This window comes from Balaenoptera ricei, chromosome 11 (genome assembly GCF_028023285.1).
Source record: "Balaenoptera ricei isolate mBalRic1 chromosome 11, mBalRic1.hap2, whole genome shotgun sequence".
NCBI classification, from domain to species: Eukaryota; Metazoa; Chordata; class Mammalia; order Artiodactyla; family Balaenopteridae; genus Balaenoptera; species Balaenoptera ricei.
The window spans coordinates 875,245-889,211 of NC_082649.1; the positions used below are offsets into that span (position 1 = coordinate 875,245).

At 44.9% G+C, this 13,967-nt stretch overlaps 1 long non-coding RNA gene across 2 annotated transcripts in view; it reads left to right on the top strand.

Annotated features, from left to right (window-relative positions):
* Positions 1 to 11,574, top strand: part of LOC132374254 (uncharacterized) — a 79,636-nt gene extending 68,062 nt beyond the window's left edge. Inside the window, exons 2-5 of one of the 2 annotated variants that reach the window (XR_009505612.1) lie at positions 5,288 to 5,363; positions 8,441 to 8,614; positions 10,619 to 10,768; positions 11,182 to 11,574. This is a non-coding gene — a long non-coding RNA (uncharacterized LOC132374254). Of the gene's footprint in view, positions 1 to 5,287; positions 5,364 to 8,440; positions 9,244 to 10,618; positions 10,769 to 11,181 lie in introns of those variants that run through there. The other variant, XR_009505611.1, reaches the window with a different exon arrangement.
* Positions 11,575 to 13,967: the final 2,393 nt, after the last annotated feature.

Here is a 13,967-nt window from a genome sequence, read left to right on the forward strand (position 1 = left end):
GGCATTGCTACAATATTAGGTAGATACTCCATAGTAATGATTTAGTAAAATGAATTAGGAACAAAGTTTTCTGAGTGGCATTTTGCCCACTGAAACCTGAATAAATAATAAGGATTCTAGAAATCAGAACGAGAAGCAAGAAGCTAGTGGATCTATCAACATAATAAGAACAAACAAAATAATCTCCACAGTGGCCACAATCACAACATTTTAGAAACTTGAGTACTAGATAAAGGAAAATTGCAGAGTTTAGTAACCATTGACATGAAAATGTACTAACAACAACTGGTAACAATATACAGATGGATCAATTCTTATGTGTTCAGATTAACGAGGAAAACTGAGTTATTTCGAGCATAAACTGTGCCAGCTACATATTGGTTTACATAAATTTGGATGCTAGCAGGAAAGCTAATTTTTGCCTTTTATAGACAGCAAGCATGGCCAAGTCTTTTGATATTTATTGTGCTTCCCAAAAGGAAAAAAAAAAAAAGGTGGACTCCTCTTTTAACGGGTTATAACTTTCGGACATGAGAGAGAAGACAGAGCTGTATGTTGTCAATGTCATGAATGGCCAATGTGTCGATTACAAGAAGAAACACTGTACCAGAAGAAAGCATCTCAAGTGAAGTTTATATTTGTGTCCAAGAAAACGGCAGATGAATGAAGATGGCGGGGAGCCGTCCGCAGACAAAGGGCGGTGTGGGCAGCCAGTCCTGTCGGCTTTCAAAAGCCCCGGCTGAGTTCCTTGGTGCCAAGTGTCTGGAGGACACACTGATTTAGCCGTAATTCCGGACGGGCTACGGCCAGCTGTGAGCTGCAGATGGAACTCAGTGTGTGACTTGGAGGACTCAGGAAGGAGGAGAGGAACAGGTGGGCGCGAGACTGGACTTCTGAAGTGACCTGGAGGGGAAGGAAGCGGCCCCGGGGACCAGCGTGGGAGTTGAGGCTTCATGCAAGGCGGAATATCAAGAGGTAGTGGTCTAATCCCTTAAACACGTGGCATTAGCCAGCCAGAGCCGGCGATGACGAGAGGCTCACCTGGGTTTCCTCGAGGGCGGGTCTCTGCTTTTGAAGATGAGAGTTTTCTAGTCTTTGAGGATGAAGATTGAAATTTTGATGCTCTTTTTTCACGCTTATTCTGCTCATGACGTATTTACAAATGATGATTCTGAAATACCAGTTTGTATTGAAATGTGTTATTTTTTATTTCCTCTTCCTATTTGTATTAGTAGTGGGGCTGGATTTGCTTTCAATCATGTGCAGCATGACATCATATTTCCTCCAAAATTATTTTTTTCTGTATTCTTTGTAACTTAAAAAATTTTGTCTACATACACTCTTAACTACCTGTTTAGGAACTCATTCAAAGTTTTATTTTGCCGCCTTTTTGAATAAATTTTTCTTGCTATATTTGCCGCTCATGTGTTCCATTAAATGTCAATCAAAGTTATTTTATAATGTGGCTTTTTAGTTCCTAATATTCACTAGATACAATAACGCTGTTTGCCCTTGCAATGGCCGTGGATAGTGTGAGACAATTTTCCAGCAAATATGCTCTGTTTTGTTACCTAGTATATGTCCGTATTAACCATGAGACACAGTTTCTTTAGCGTTGTGATGTGATATTTTCCTTTCAGAGTTAATGGATTAGGTTGCATTCCCAGAACTTTAAAATTGTTCTCAATACAAGTTACATTTTTTCAAAATATTTTCTTATAAAATTGGGGTGCATTTTATACATTTTGTGTGAAGTAAATATGATGTTTATAGCAAGTAATTAATAATCTGAGTATCAATTTCCCTATGACCTGAAATTGTCTCATTAATGCAAAAGCATAAATATACTGAATTGTATTTATCTTAATGTGATTTTAATCTTGATGTAGTTGGTTTGACAATGAAGAGATTGGCAATAGAGAATTTGAGGAATTATGGACATTTTGTATCTATTATAGCTGATGTAGAAAACCAAAATATTAATTAAGTTGCAAGCACTACTTTGTGATTTCTGAATTCTTTCTTCTTTTTTCCAGGGAGGAAATATTCAAGTTATTAACAAATTTAGGCATAGAAAAATAAAATACATACCTGATTTTAAATTTTCTAAGTTAAAAACCTCTCAGGAAATCTTAAATTTCTTGTTTTAATATTTTGTGTTTATTATCTTTTGCTGCCTTTTCTATCGGAAAAACAAAACATATAAATACTGAAAATAATATAACAAAAACCAGGTTCTCACCTTTCAAGATGAACAAATGCTGTGTTAAAATATTTGCTTCAGTCCAATCTTTGTACAAGATAAAGTATGTAGGTAAAAGCAGAGTCTCTGGGTCGCTTTGCTACTAACCTGTTATAACTGGAGGAGAAAAGGACAGAGGGAGCCCCAGCTGTGAGCTTTTCCTTCTCCAAACGGAGCCACTGGCGGCTCCACAGAATTCGGTGCTATCCGAAGCTCTCACTCAGGCCTCCTGCACTTAAACTTTGCAGGCTGTTGGGAAAAAACACAGTAACAACCAAAAGGACCGGTGAGGGCTCGAGGACATAAAAGCCCGAGGTGCTTAGACTTTGGGGGCAAGTAATTTGGATCCAGGCCACTTTGTTGCTCACTCGCCCCGGGAAGGTTTGTTCAGGAGCCGCAAAGGCCCAGGCGGTCAGAGCCCTGGGCTCGAAATGCTGCTCATGAGGTCAGGGATTTGGAAATCAGGCCTGGGTTAGGCCTGGGTTAAGCCTCCCCCACTTCACAGGTGAAGACACTGTGGCCGGGGCAGAGCAAGCTCTTTGGGATGCACCGTGAAGGTGACAGTGTGAGGCTGACTCCATCCTCCCCTTCTCGGCCGCCTTCCTGTGAAGTCAGCTCTTCCCTAATCGATCTGAACCACAGCCAGCAATTTTAACATTCAGTAGGTTTCTGGACCATATTTCTTATACTGGGCTTAGAATGGAGGGGAAACTGAAGAAATGTATTATTCTGCCTACTACCTAATGGGGCTTGAGTGCTAAAAGGAGAAGCTGTATGAAACAGCAGAAAGGGCTCCTTTTTCCAAGTAAGTGTTGCATGATTAAATGGTTAACAGGTCCAAACTTCCCAGAGGTCGTGGACTGCCTTCAAAATGCTCCTGGGGATGAAATAGCGTTGGCTGCATACTCAATGCTAGAAAAACAGTTAGTGCTGTTTGCTAATTCTAGAAGGTCCCTGTGCCCATGGAGGGGTCTTTTATGTAGATCTACTGAGAGAATCCTGTGCGTCGTCTTCACGCGTTTTTCATCAACTTTGCTTACCATTAATGTAGCCTTAAATCCCGGTCCTCGTGGGAGGAGAGCTGTGCTCACCTGCCCAGTTACCCGTACGGGAGCCTCCAAGTGTGTGTTACTCAGCAGATTATAAGCATTGTACAGACAACAGCCTCAAGAGAGAGTTCCTTCCTTAAGAACGCCTCCTACTCACCCACAATGGGGGTACAGCTGTGCGTTCCCTATACCCTCTGCAATTTTGGTTTCTGTGCTATAGATTTGGAAATAGTTTATGCCAGTGATCAATCTGGGGACCCCTTCCAATTCTACCGCCTGGTGATGTGACATGGTTACAGTAGACAGGCTCAGAATATGACACAACTGGCACAGTTACAAGCTGGGTGAGCTGGAGTTTGTTCTGTACCTTCTCATCTGTAAAATAGGCACAAGGGCATCTTGATTACCATGAAAATCAGAGCAGGAGCTGTTGTTGCTGTTATGCAAATATTAACACAAAGTGGGCCTCCGTGGAAAGATGCGTGAGTGTGTGCCAGGAGGAGACCCAGGTTAGACTCTAAATCTGGGCCTGATTCTCCACAAACGGGCACTGCTTTCTCCTAATTCTGCATTTTCTGCTCAAGTGTCCTACTGACTGCACCTGCTGCTGAGACGAGATTTTCCTCTGGGTCTGCAGTTATCCCCGTGGGAATGGCACTGTTGCCAATGGTGCTGCTGAGACAGGACCTGGGGCTGATGCGGCAGCTCCCCGGGCCGGTGACTCTGCTGGGGTCAGTCACTGCCTCCCGTGAGGTGACCAGAAATCCTGCGGGGCTTCAAACACTGGTGTAGCCGGCAGACTTTCTGGGAAAATAAGACGAATCCTCAAAACTCTGCACAGAGGCTTGGTACCAGACCGGCTTGGGGAGGATGGGTGTCTTCACCTCGGGAAGGACAGGGGTGGCCACCTTGTTCAATGTGCTCTCTTATCTGCTTGGAGGAAAATAAATGATATGAAAACCTGCCCATTCTCATGCACTGCAGCAAGTTTATCTCTTTATCTCTTAGCTAAGAAAAAAAATCACAGGAGCAATCCAGAATAATGACCATCCAAAAATTATGTGTATCTGGCTTTGGGTTTTGCTTTTGTAGGTGCATGTGAACGTGTGCCTGAAGTTCTGTCTGAAATTTTGCCTTTTACCAAATAAAGACACCCCCCTCCCCATAAAGCTGAGGAAGAACAGGAGAAGCCAAGATGCTGTCCACCTTCTGCCACAGCCCGCCCTCCACCCTGGCCAGCTCTGAGGAGCCCAGCAGAACTGCCCTCCCTGCCCCCCAGACACACCTCTGCCCCCCACCCCCCAGGAGAGAGGAAGGGCAAACCCTGCAATGCGAGACCAGCGTAGCCGAGATGGGGCTGTGAGGAAACCTTCACATGAGACTTGCCCCCGGTCCAGGAGTCCACGTGGTGGAGGGTCAGGTCCACTGGTCACTGGAAACCTGCCTTTGTCCCCGGCCCCTCCGTGATCACCGGCTCCCCCGACCCCCCGACCTCACACTTCAGTTTTCCAGCACCGTTAACGAGCCCCAGCACGTGTACAATAAACGCTGCTCTCTGACATTCAATTTTGACTCAGCTTTTTAAATGGCATTAAATGTAACTAATGCAATCTCTTTCTAACCTCAGTTTTTTGTATTTCATTTGTAAGCTCTACCACGAAAAATGAGATTTTCTTAGATCGTAGAATCTAAGAATTAAAATGCAGTTTGAAAGACTTCTGTGGGTAATAGTCACTAAAATATTTTACTTTTCATTCATACACTTAGATTTTTTAATAGAAATGTTATTCAGTGTTTTCACCAGAGTTTTCTGTAGAGTATTTCAAGACCCTAGACCCTAGTTATATTCTGCATAGGAAAAATGATTTTCTTTTAAAAATGGTATTTATAAACTGTTTTCATACTTTTAGCAAAGTTTAAAGGAATTAATTATATCGGTTTTTTCATATGCGTATATAAATACATATATCCATGTAACTTTTTATTGTATTTGTAGGAAGCACTAATGTGCTCAAGATCAGCATGAGTTTGTGCTGTGCACCCTGATCTGGAATGTGTCACGGGGGGCAATGGTAAGTTTCAAGTTTAAATCCAGTAACTGGACTTTTCCACAAATTAGCAGCCGCTGTGGTCAGGTGCCTCCTTAACGCTGGACGCACCCGCGTGATTTTTGTGACGGTGGCCTCACCCCTGTTCCTTGACTTGGCCGCTCTGTTGGGGGGCAGTGCGGGCCGGGCTCGGGGTAGCCCAGGGTGACCTTGACGTTCATTCTCGGGAGACGGTGCGTGACTCTGCTGGAGAAGGTCGGTTTAGCGGGAGCAACCGCACACCCAGGCTGAGCCCTTTCTGCTTCCTTCCCGTTTATTTACTGCTGAGGGCGGGGAGGGGTTAGCGCCGTCCCCGGAGCCCTGGATCGTGTCAGGCCCCAGCCCTCTGGTGCAGAGAGAGAAAAGCGCAAGAGGGTGAAACTCTGACGTTATCCTTTCACATGTTGGGAAATTAAAAACTAGGTCCATAGATATAATGGCACCTAGGGCTTTGTGTCCCTGTACATGTAAGACACATTTAAAGTATTCATGGAAGGTTTTCAGGGAGCAACACGTTCTCACACGCCACTGGTTCACAAGCAGATGCAAGTGTCTATCGCATAGAAGGAGCTGTGATTGTGGTCACTCGGAAGTCTCCCCGTTTCCCCTGGGCCTCTGCCCCCAGGCTGGGGACGCTCCTGTCACCGCCATCTGGTTCAATGTCCCCACTTGGACGCGTCCAGTGATGGATTCCTGCCCAAGACACAGAAGCAGGAGCAAATCCAGGCTGGTAAGAGATGGAGGAGCTACAACCAGGAAACCCCAGCACGGAAACAGGAGCCTCTGGCCACGTCTGGCCGTGCCCGTGACCTCGGCCGGGTCATCGGGAGGTGGCACCGGGTTTCCTGCCGTGCAGTGAATAATTCCTGCAGTGAATTATGTTGGGGGGCTTTGCGGGGGCCACAAGAGGCCAGGTGTCCCCACCCAGGTCTGTGTCCTGGAGACTCACTTTACCCACACCCTCCAGCCAGGTTTCTGGTTTGTAACTTCTCCCTCGCTTTAAGAAACGTGCTTGGAGACGGCTCTGAACTTGGCTGCTTCTGTCACCAGCCGTCTTTGTCTTTTGTCCTCAACCTCTGCATCTCAGGAGCCGATGGGAAGGGTCGGGTTTCAGCAGAACATGTGTTTCACTGCACTGAAATGTGGGCTGCTCCCTAGCGTAAACACCGGTATATCTGAGGCCAGAGACCGACTCACCGATGGGTATCAAAGCCTGCTGGAACCGCAAAGCGTTACTGGTTGTTTTCTAAGGAAAGGTAGTTCCTGCACGACAGGCCCCCCATCCTCGGTAGCCCCTCACGACTAGAGCAAGCACCTAGCATCACCGGCCAAGAGAAGAAAGCATCCTCTAATCGTTAGTTCTTTTCTTTTGGTAGGAGGGATGGGCTGAGCTAGCTTCTTACCAAATGTAAAATAAATTAATTAACAGAAATTCCTAGGAAGTGTTTCTCTTTGACTTTTTGACAAAAGTAAAAGTAAAGGACCCAATAGCACAGAAATATTTGTTTTAAAAAACCCACAAGAAATGAGGGAAGCTAATATTCTTTGTAGGCTTGAAATACAGGAGAAATGAAGGCTGCTTTACTTAAGAGGCGATGGGATGGATCAGTCTTGTGGGCAGTGATACATAATAAAGAAGGCAAGGGGACCCATCCAGCATTATTTTCTATATTAAAATGTGTGAGTTTTGCCATGCTCAAGAGGAACCAACAGTAGTGAGTAGAAAAACATGCTTTAAATACAGTAAAGATAATCAGTGTGAACACGCTCTTCACATCCAGCTTTTCCTTTACACACAGGACGTGTAACCCTGAAATGATACGTCCTCCTGTGCGGTGACGGGTGGGGACCGCGCCCCATCCCTTCCTCCCTCCGCTGACGGATGCTGAGGTCCGTCCCTGTGTTCAAAGCACTGGGATGGGTTTCCTGAGCCTCATCATGTTTGCCAACCTTCAGAAGCCAAAGCTTTCTGTCTAAATGCAGACTTAATGCAAAATTCCTCTCTTCATTGTACTTTACATATACATAAAAACTCTGTATTTTTCAAAGGACATAATTTATTATCCATATCTTATTTATACATTAAATTTTTTATTTAAAAAAAAGTATGGTAAACCCAATTTGCATCCTTTAACTCAAAAGTTTATTTATTTACACACAAACTGATTAAAAATTTCTTTGCCTTAGGTGGTACACGGATATGTTTTAAAATCTCCATAAAATAGAATAAAGTACTCCCTGTAAACTTACCTGGGGCACACAAATAATAGTAAAATAACTGAAAGTCTAACAAATGTACTCATTCATCTGCCCCCAAAGGAATTTTTGATATTACGTCTTCTTTGTTTTAAAACTAGGAGAGAAATTCAGAGTAACATGCTAGATCAAACATTCACTTCTGAAAAATTCTTAAACTTTCTGTGAGGTTGGAGATAATGTTTTAAAAATGGCTAAATGCCTACTGAGACTGCTAAGCATAGATTTTGAAGCACTAGTCCTAGGATTATGGAGTTTTAGTAACAAATCAGAAATAATTTTAATGTGTACAAAGCTGAAGCACTAAACTATTACATTATGAAGACCATAGAAACTGGTTTGTAAATTTTATTTTCTTTTATTGTCTATTTAAATTTCAAAAAAAAACCCCAACTCTTAAGGTTAGGAAAAATAGTCAAGTTTCCATTTTAAAACCACTTAAAAATTGAGAAATACTCAAAGAGCAATAGATACGTTAAGTAACTAAAAATAACTTTCACACAGTTCTAAGCCTTAGAGGAACGTACTGTTATTTCTGCATGTTTCGAATTTTTATATTTCTTTCTTCCATTTTTATTAGTAGTCTTCACACATGGTTTTAGTAAAATCTTTATCTCTCATGAGTTATATTCATTTAAACAGTAAAGAAAGAGCTTTCCAACTTTATGCTTTTGTTAGGATTGAAATAAAATTCTTTAAGGTTCAGCATTTTCCTTGTGAAAAATGAAAAGTGTTAAGAAGGCAACATTTTTGGACGAGGTTTTGATAAGAGTTTTAGGACTGACTCAAAGCTTTTTAATTTCTAGGAGAAGAATAGGATACTTACATCGAGCGACCACACTGACGTTTTACACCCGTTAAGAGTCCTGTGCTCTGTTCAGTATTTTAAGGCCCAGGAGGGCGAGGAGCGACTTGGGAACGTGCGGGGGCAGCGCCAGCAGGGGGCGGCGGGGAGCAGAGCCGCCGGCAGAAACCCGAGGGTAAGACCGAAACCACGGGTCACGGCCGGAAAGACGAAGCTGAACTCGCTTTGAAGGTCTCCTGCATTACTGAAAAAGAGAGAAGAGGAGAGATTTGAAGAAGTGTTTCTGATGGTGAATTTTGTTAGGACTTTAAAAAATGGCTTTAATTAGTTTAAAGACTCCATATGGTTTGGTGCCATTTACATGAAATAGCCTCAAGGGGCAAATCTGCAGACAGCGCAGGTGGTCGCCTAGGGCTGGGACCTGGGGCTGGGATGGAGGTTTGGGGGATGCAGAGGGGAGGAGGGGTTCTGTGGCGTAGGAACCACCCTAAAGTCATGGAGGTAAGTTCAGAACTCCTTGAAATACTAACAGCCGTTGAACTGTACCCTGTAAATGAAAGAACTATATGGTGTAAGAATTGTGTCTCGACAAAACTGTTGCTTTAAACTTATGGCACTTTAGAAATCTTAATGTGGAGATCTCCAAATTTATTTCTAACGAGTATTAATGTGTTTCTGGATAATAAATGATCATATGCCCTAGTGACTGAAATTTCTGTCAGCAGTTTCATTTCCAGCAGATACAGATTAATTTCTATCATTTCAGGTGAACCCAGGCAGTTTCTCAGGAGCCCCGGGAGAGAGCAGGTCTGCGGGCAGAGCTCCCTGGTGGTCCTTTGCTCCCCTCCCGGGCCCCCCTTTCCCCTCTGTGGACTGACTGAGGCCTTAGCCCCTCAGCTGTGGTTTTAACTCTGCCATCGCGGCACTTGCTCTTCTCTCTGCTCACTTGTGACTGAGTGGAAACTGAGAAGACCTTCCGTTCATTTCCAGCAACTTCTGTACAACCTTTGCACATTTGAGTGTGGGGGGAGAAACGATTTTATTGTCGAACATTTGCTAAGTCCGCTTTGGAAGCAGATGTTTGAACCTTTTGTTAAATTGCTAGGGTCTGGACGTCTGACTAAAACATTACTTATATTTTAAAGTTTTAATAAAATTAGTTTTTTATTAAAAATATTTAATTAAAATTGTAAGAATTTCCAAAATTGGGATTTTATGTGTAATAAATGATAGAGCAGGCAGTCAGATTCACATATATTTAATAAATCTATGTCTAACTATACCTCCTGACTTTTTAACTCAGCATTTTTAAACTTAGAAAAGTGGGGATATGTGTTTTTCAGACATAGGACCATTTCTGGAGAAATGTGTTTTGAATCACAGAAAGAAAAATTCCAAATTGATTAACTATATACTCTTTACTTTTTCCTTTATGAAGAAAGATTTTTGTGTTCACTCTTGGATTCTTTCATTTCACTGGATCTCTATACAGCCAGTAATTGGAACATACCAGCTTATTTGTTTTCTTTTCTTCTTCAGGATAAACACTTTAAAGACATCAAAACAAAAAGTCACCCGTCTGGTTCTCCCGAACGGTGCCCCGTCTCGCAGAGATGGACAGCCCCCATGGCGTCCTGGAGACGAGATGGCAAAGCGGTGACATTTTCCTTGACAGTTTTCACTTTGCAGGTTTACCCAGCTCCCCAGTCCTCTCCTTTGCTCATCTTACTGCCCACCACCAGCAGCCAAATATGCAAAAAGAAGGTTGAAACCCCCCCCCCCCAAAGTATTGAAGTAGAAGAGCTGCGGGAGCCTGGCGGAAGCAGCCTTCCGTGATGACGTGTTTACATGTGTGTCTTTGCTGATCTCCAGTCCTCACTGACTGCAGTGGCCATGTCTGCCCCGTCTGTCCTGAGGCTTATTTCTCTGTGTTGAACATGTCACTTCCCGGAATGTGCAGAGCACTTCCCATTTACGGGGAGAATCTTAGCATCTTAGAACCGGCAGAGCGGTCTGAGGCTGTCCGGTCCACCTCCCACCCCATAAGACAAGTGCTTTCATGAAACTCACTCTGTGTGGAGGATGGGGTCTTACTTTTTCCGGGAACAAGCGGCCTCTGCCTGCTTAGGCTAACGGACGGCTCTCATGGTGGCACAGCGTGACCTTTCTTGTCACACAGGGGGCCTTTCCACTTGTCCATGGCTGCCTGTCACACTCAGGCCGTCGAACTGCCCCCCGAAGCAGGAAGAGGGTCACCGTCTCAGAGCCAGGCTGTGTCGTCTTAGACCCGAGGGAAGGTCACCAGGGAGGACCCTTGCTCCCCGTCCAGGTACAAACCTGTGCTCCCTGAGCGGTGGTCCCCACTTGCTCACATAATTTGTATTGTAGTGTAATATACGATAGTAACGCTGCTGCTGAATATGCCCTCTGACTTCAGGATTATGAGCACAAGTGCATCAGTGTACTTGTATCAGGAGCAATTGACTTACAATTTCCTTTTCATAATCAAGGGCACTTCCTGAGCAGTTACAGGCTCGGTGCTGCCCTGTGGTTAAAACAGAAAATATTGCTTGATTTGCGTTCTGTCCTCTGGTCGAGTATAGTTTATACAGTCAGGAGACTTGGAATTACACTGTAATGATGCAGAGATGGCAAAATAAAAGGTCAAAGCTGTGCATTATTAGACATTGATGTAAAGATCATCTTAGTGATATTAAGCTTCACATCCTTTCCGCTTTCTAGTCTGCCCTCCAGATGCTTTGAAGGGGACGGAGCCTAAAGCGTGAACTGAATGAATCTGTGAGTGATGAATGAAGGAGAAGGCCTGTGTGCACGTGGGTGGACACGCACACACTCACGCGCTCACGCACGCGTGCACACACAGACGCCCCCCCTTCCCCACGCACGGTTCCTGGGTGCTGATGCAGATGAAGCCAGCCATGCCCCTGATGTTGAAAGTGACGAGGAAAAGCCAAGTCGTGGAGGCGTTGGGTTCACCTGCTGAGGTTTCCCGGGATCCCCTGGACGTCCCTGGCAGGGACACGTCTGGTGTCGCAGAGAATCTGCACTCAGCAAGTGAAGGACGGGCACCCTGACCGACCTGTTAGAGTCGGGACTAGGAGTATCTTGGAGAAGTAGAGGTGATCTAACTATGTAAACAATTTTATGTAAATATTTGTAGTTGGTTTTGAAGTTAACACCAAAATAAATCCATGAACTAGAACTACAGAAGTAGGTTTTCTCACAGGATATTTACACAGTATGTTTATGTTGCAAATCGCAAAACAATGATAACTTTTAACCACATCTAATCATGCCTAATGTTCCCCCCCAGCTGCACTCAAACGGTGGGGTGTCGTCCGTTGTATTTATTTACCAATTCTACACGCTACAATTTGCTGTAATTTAACCCAATTTCAGAAATTATATGATATGCACAATTTTCTCTGAGGAAAGACAACTGAATTTGTTTTTAGAGTTGCCAGATGTCCAGTTTTAAACTAGGCCGTCTGGTATCTGGGCTTTTACCCTGTGAACAAATTGGGACCAGTCTGCACACAGCTCCTCAAATGGGTTCTAGACGAGAGGCCTCCGTGGTTCCAGGGCCCAGGGCATCACGGGCCCTGGGGACAGAGGGTGGCCGGCCCGACACGTCCCCGCCAGGAGACGGGCAACCCGTGGAGGAGAAACATGTTCTCATTCTCAAGTTGTGATTCACTGGAGAAAGTTTTCTTTTTTCTGGTCTATAGCAAGACTGTTTTGGTGGTAAAGAATGGCTGATAGTTTTATTTTTAAAAAGCGACTGGTTGCCAGACAACAAATCTTTCTTTTTTTGCCAGAGTTTAAAGTATTTTTTTTAATTTAAAAAATATTAACGTTCTTTTCAGTATTTTCTTGTAAAAGTAAAATGTCTGGCAGTGCTTAGTTAAATTAAATATACACATACTCATTTACACAGCAATTCTGCTCCTGGGCTTGTGTACCAAAGAAATCACACCTGATTTCTCCTCCTCACACAGGCGTCCAGGTGGCTTGGCTGTCCGCCCGGGGGCAGCTGCAGGGGCGGTGGTGTTAGAGGCGTGGTGCTGGTTACAAATGAGGAAGACCATCTTTACATTCTTACATACAGTGAAATACATGCATACGAAGCTCATAAAAGACGGGGGCCCTTTAAACTCATTAGTCTGCTGTCTGCAGGGGAAGGCGGGGGTGTGGGTGGGAGGGTTGGACAGAAGGAGACTTTTGAGAAATGGGCCGGTCAGTGACGACCACGCACCCCGAGCGCACGGCACTCAGTGCCCCGAACCTTCGGCTGAAAACGCAAAGCACAGGTGCCCGCTTGGCGCCTGGGCCCGAGGCGGATGTGCCGCGTCCTGTTGGATCCCGGCTTCCAGTTTCTGGCCGAGTTCAGCTTGCAGAGGCAGCGGCTGCCGGCGGTTCGGAACAGTTCGTTGTATAGTGTTGCAGCCTCATTTCTGGGCACGTGCAAAGTCCAGTTCTGTTTTTACAACAATGGGCTTGTGCTCTGCCTCTTGCCCGGCACTTTGCTTTTTCTCTTACGTGCACGCACGTGCTGTTATACACACACACTACTTACTGCCCCGTCCCCCTTTCTTTCCTTCCTGGACCCTGTTCGTTGGGAGCCGGGAGCCACTTTGAAATACGAGGCAATTAGCCCAACAGGGCTGCTCAGAGTTCCACCTTCAGCTGCCCGTCGTCATTAGCTGCATTAGCATCTTTACATGTCAAGGTTTTCCAGTGGTTCCCTTCCTTTCTGTGACCGTGGTGATGCCGTCCTCACCGTGACGGGTGACAGACGTTGCCTATAAAAACACCTGGGTCTCACGTTTCTATGTGTAATACTTTGAATTACAGATCCATTTTATTTCATTATTCTCAGATAATCAATGTTTTAGTTTCTTCCTAAGTCAGTTTTGTCATTTTTCCCCTGGGAGAAGTATAATACATTTCAAATGTATTGACAAAACTTGTTAGGAGTATTCTCCGATGAACTTTTAACACTTCTGCTCTCTCTGGAGCTCTGACTGCAGGAGGCCAAGGCCTGGAAGGGCCGGTCTGTGGCCTGAACTCCCAGGGTGGCTCCTGTCTCTCCCTGGAGCCCACGACGAGCTGGGGAAGCTGCTGGCCTTCTGCTGGGCCTGGGCTCCTCCTCCAGGGCCCGCCTCTGGGGAGTCGGGCTTTCTGCTGGTTTCTTAACGTGAGTCCCCACCTCCCTCCTGCCGAGCCCGTCAAGGTCAAGACCACCCGCAATGGTGGATCCCCTCCCCCCGACCCCCCAGGAGCCAGCGACTCCAGAGCTGTGCTTCCCATTCCTGTTCCCACTTCATTTCTGGCTACAGGAAGTTTCCTTACTCTCTTCACAGCTTATTCATACATCAGAAACAGTGCTGCGTGTATTTTACCCTTTTTTTTGTAATGAGGGTTTTCTGTGTTTGCCATGTAACCTGAAGGAGGGTTCTTTCTCCCAGCTCAAAGGTGAGTTTGGATACAGAACTTTGTACCCATGG